This window comes from Penaeus japonicus, unplaced genomic scaffold, assembly GCF_977035675.1.
Source record: "Penaeus japonicus unplaced genomic scaffold, GWHDUDI00000001_assembly GWHDUDI00000034, whole genome shotgun sequence".
In the NCBI taxonomy this organism is placed as follows: domain Eukaryota; kingdom Metazoa; phylum Arthropoda; class Malacostraca; order Decapoda; family Penaeidae; genus Penaeus; species Penaeus japonicus.
The window spans coordinates 12,559,819-12,564,818 of NW_028234436.1; the positions used below are offsets into that span (position 1 = coordinate 12,559,819).

General features: G+C 45.3%; 1 protein-coding gene across 3 annotated transcripts in view; it reads right to left on the bottom strand.

Annotated features, from left to right (window-relative positions):
* Positions 1–5,000, bottom strand: part of LOC122254474 (nuclear hormone receptor FTZ-F1) — a 171,140-nt gene that overhangs the window by 56,942 nt on the left and 109,198 nt on the right. The window lies entirely within an intron of this gene.

Sequence of the window (5,000 nt, forward strand, 5' to 3'; positions counted from 1 at the left end):
CCGCCACACCGCCGAGCAGGCCGCCCGCCCTCCCGCCCGCCCTCTCTTTGGCCGTCTGTCGTTCTCCCCTGCGTTACGTCGCTCCTTTTCCGTCCCCCCCCCTCCCCGGTGGGTTTATTAGGAAACCTCCTTGTCGTTTCTTTTCTTTTTTCTTTCTTTCTTTTTTTTGGATGTCCCGGGTATCTGTTCATTTCAGATTTCCGGAAGTTTTATTGATGGATTTGAAGAAAGAGAAGAAAAAAAAACGGATAAAACCGCCGTCATGGAAAGGGAAAGCCGAAATATTCAGACGTCGTCATCGTCCGGATCCCTGGGCTGATTTAATGACGGTGGGAATCCGCCTCTTGTAACAAAAACAAAAACAATCATAAATCTAAATGACCCAAAATCAGAAGTATAATCATCCGACTCTATCTCATCTTCGCAAACCACTGATAGAAATATATCCTCTGCGATTAGGGCTCATCCATCGAATAAAGATGATTCCACCATCGAAGTCAAGATCCCACCCATAAGGACCCGGGGTTGGCGTCTGGTGGAGGGAACGAACGAACGAACAAACGCTCGCTCCCTCGCTCTCTTGTCGCCCACTCCCTCGCCGCTTTTAGTCACGTCACCGAGAGCGTGTTTTATTTGTTATTCCTAAGATAAGGGGTTGGGGAGGGGAGGGGGGAGACACCCTGCTTACATGAGACTTAATCCAACGCATAATAATTACACCACCGTCTCTGCTAAATCCTGAGAGGCATTACGTTAAGAATGGGCTAGGATGCGTGGGGGCTATTTCCGCGCTATGAGACTCCGGTTCAGTTCCTCTAGCAGGAGACAATCGGTATCTTTCGAAATTCTCTAGGAGAGCTTCTTGTACAAATAGGATCTCTCTCTCTCACTTTCTCACTTTCTCACTTTCTCTCTCTCTCTCTCTCTCTCTCTCTCTCTCTCTCTCTCTCTCTCTCTCTCTCTCTCTCTCTCTCTCTCTCTCTCTCTCTCTCTCTCTCTCTCTCTCTCTCACCTTATCTTTCTCCTCCCTCTCCATCCTTACATTAAGTCTTCCTGAGAGGCACAGAAGAGGCAAAAGTGGAACCCTTCAAGCAGCCACTACCGTACTAAAAAGCAACGATTTCCTCACCACAGGGCAACCTAAGCTACCCAGATCCTGTTCAGTTTAGAAGGTTCAACGTCCCGTCTTTGTCTTATTCCGAAATTATTTTTTTATTTTTTTTTTTATTCCAATTTCCGCGCATGTAGGAATAATCTGCCATGCACTCCCATATATTCTGAATCTGGCGTAACGAGGCCGCAAGTTTTCCCGGCGTGCCAATCAGGGGTATTGATGGCGACGGAGCGCAAATTGCGGTGCCTTCCTCTTTCACACGTTCACACCTCTATGGCACCTTCTTGGCTCGAGGATCAGGCAGTCATTAACCTCATTAATCACAACCCTTCTCGACAGTGAACAAAGTCCTCCCCTACAAGCAGACACTACAAGACACAGGATTGCAAGGCCCAAGCTCAAGGAAGAGGAAGGAGGAAGGAGGAAGAGGGAAGAGAACGAGGAAGAAGGAAGAGGACAAGGAGGAGGGGAAGGTCGGAGGAAGACCCAGGGCTAAGATAAAGGGACAAGAAGGACAGAATCGAGGGAAAAGACATAGGGGCAAGTCCTAGGGGCAGGGCAGAGGGATAAGCAGTATGAAAAGGCGGAAGGACAAGACTCAGGGACAAGACTCAGGGACAAAGCCCAGGGACAAGACTCAGGGAGAAGAACAGCACAGAAGGAGAAGACGGAAGAACGAAGCAAAGACTGAGGAAGAGGAACGAGGGACAAGAAGAAGGAGGAGGAGGGAGAGGCCGAAGGGACGAACCAGGCGGACAAAATGGAGGGTGGGAGAGAGAGAGAGACACACAAAATGGAAGGACACGGCAGACGGACATATGTGGCAGAGGATCAAGACACAGACACAAGACGGAAGGAAGGACACAGCAGGCAGAGGGACAGGATAGAGGGACAGGATAGAGGGACAGGGCGGAGTCCAAAGGAAAAGGGGGACTACAGCTGCCACCCCATCTCCTAGCCCCGAGACTATGTGGGTCAAGCATGCTTCTTCACCGCGCACCTCCTTCCCGCCCCGCCCCGCCCCAGTCATGCCATGCACAAGAATAACACCATCGTGAAGAACGCTAATCGCCCCCCCCCCCTCACTCATTCCATCGCCCCCCCCCCTCCCACTCCTGCTCTGTGAAGTCCCTCCTCTGTCCAGTTGAAGGGGATAATAAATAAATAAATAAATAAATAAATAAACAAATAAATCAATATAAATAATAATTTACTTCATAAATAAATAAATCGAATGAGGGATTGAAAAAAAGACAACGAGTCTTTCTAGGCAAGACTTTAGTGGAGGGAGGGGGGGAAGGGGGCGAGGAGTGAGGAGAGGGGAGGGGGGCAAGGGGGGGAGGGGAGTGAGTCACGTGAACACCTGATGCTACCATCTAGTAAACAGCAGGGGAAACCTCAAAAATAAAATAACAAAAACAAAATCAACCAATACATAAAATAAACACACCAATAAAACAAAAAACTCCAGGATCACCTCAAATGCCCCCCCCCCCCCAAAAAAAAAAGAAAAAAGAAAAAAAGAAAAGCAAAATCAAAAGAAAAAGCAAAAGCGAGTAGTAAAGGGAGAGTAAACATTTAACGCCGACCCGAGCTTCCCAAACATGTTTCACCAGATACGTAGTTTTTGGAACGTGTTTTACTTGAAATTCCTCCGGCTAAAACTCATTCAAACACGTTTTCGGCCGAACCACTGTCTTGGACCAAACATAGGCCTAAATTATAAGTGACATGGAAGCGGACCAAACATAGGCCCAAATTACGTGGATGCGGGACAAACACAGGACCAAATTACAAGAGGGTGGATCAAATTCAGACCAAAATTAAATTATGGTAATTTTTCATGGCGGGGAAACAAAGCAGAGCACACACATGGCACACATACATATATAATATATAGAGACAGAGGATAGATAGACCGAAAGATATAATATATAATATATAATATATAATATATATAATATATATAATATATATATATATATATATATATGTATATATATGTATATATATATATATATACATATATATATATGTATATATATAAGTATATATATATATATATATATATATATATATATATATATATATAGATATATATATATATTATAGATTATATACATAATGGAACACAGGTTACTAGCAATAATCATTACAGGTTAAGATCGTGTATCCTGAGGGCGAGATTGGGAATTGGAAAGGGGAGAGAAGGAGAGGGAGAGAAGGAGAGGGAGGGAAGGAGGGAGAGAGAGGGAGGGAGGGAAGGAGGGAGAGAGAGGGAGGAAGGGAAGGAGGGAGAGGGAGACAGGGAGGGAGAGAGGGAGAGAGGCAGAGAGGGAGGGAGGGAGAGAGGGAGGAAGAGAGAGAGAGAGAGAGAGAGAGAGAGAGAGAGAGAGAGAGAGAGAGAGAGAGAGAGAGAGAGAGAGAGAGAGAGAGAGAGAGAGAGAGAAGAGAGAGAGAGAAAGAGAGAGAGAGAAAGAGAGAGAGAGAAAGAGAGAGAGAGAGACAGAGAGAGAGAGAGAGAGAGAGAGAGAGAGAGAGAGAGAGAGAGAGAGAGAGAGAGAGAGAGAGAGAGAGAGAGAGAGAGAGAGAGAGAGAGAGAGAGAGAGAGAGAAGAGAAAGAAAGACAGAAAGAGGAATAAAGAGAAATAAATAAATGGAGAGAGAAACAGAAAGAGGAATAAAGAGAAATAAATAAATGGAGAGAGAAACAGAAAGAGACTGGGAAAGAGAGAGCTAAACAGACGGACAGGCGACGTGTGAAGACAAAAGAACATCCCAGTCATGGATTAGGCCTCCACAAGATGCCTAAGACGGATACAAAAACATACCAATCATACAATAAGCAGGAAGCACCTACGTCCGACTTACAAAAATTGAAGAAAATGAAAATAAGAAAGACCGATAGAAAGAAAAAAAGAAAAGAAAAAAAAAATAGCCAAATAGATCTGAAAAAAAGCTTTCCTCTCTATATTCTCTTTTGCTTGCTATGGTCGAGCAAGCATTCCTTAAGTGAGGAACTGATGATTGGTAACTTCAATCAGACACAAAGGCACCCGGAGACTCGATGCCACTGCCTGCTGAAGAGAAGCTGCTCAAGGAGAGGAGAGGAGGAGAGGGAGAGAGGGGGGGGGGAGTCAAGGAAGGTGTACGCTAGGAATATCATTGTGTGTTTGTTTACGTAAAGGTTTAAATCTTGAAGATGGCGAGAAAGGGTTATACATGAGCTTCCTATTAATCCTGATCACGTTGCAAGACCCTTTACTTCTATTGGTAGACGTGCAACATCATGTGCTTGCAAATGACATGCACTGAAGAACCATAGCAATGCGTCCTAGTCACCCATTTTGTTCTAGTCCCTCATAGTCCCTTCGAGTAGTCGTTTAAAATCCCCTCATATTTGCAACAAGCCTCACGCTCACTCACACATTGGCTATTTGCAAAGTCCTTCCTACTAGCTGGTCGACTGAATCCCTGCAAGTCCCTAAAACCTTTATACTAACGAGCTTCAAAAATCCTGTCAAACGGCTATTCGCACGAGTCGTTATTACTCGCATTCCAACTAGTCACTCGTGCTAGTATTCCAGCCCTAACTCGCCACCCGTGCGAGTAATTCCTCTAGTGATTCCAACTCGTCACTCACCTTCCAACCCAGTCATTTCCACTGATTTGTTGCTAGTTTAATAGCCGCTTCCTCTCGTAGTACTCGCTAGCCTCAGAAACCTCCCATTGCTAGTAAATAGTCATTCTCCTAACCTCTACTGGCCATCCAATCCGCGTTCGCCATGCAATCTTGCTCTCCACTAGCTAGTTGCATCCATGTAAATTACTCACGCTCTTAAGAGTCACTCTCTCTTGCAAGTCACCCGCATCCGAAGAAAACACT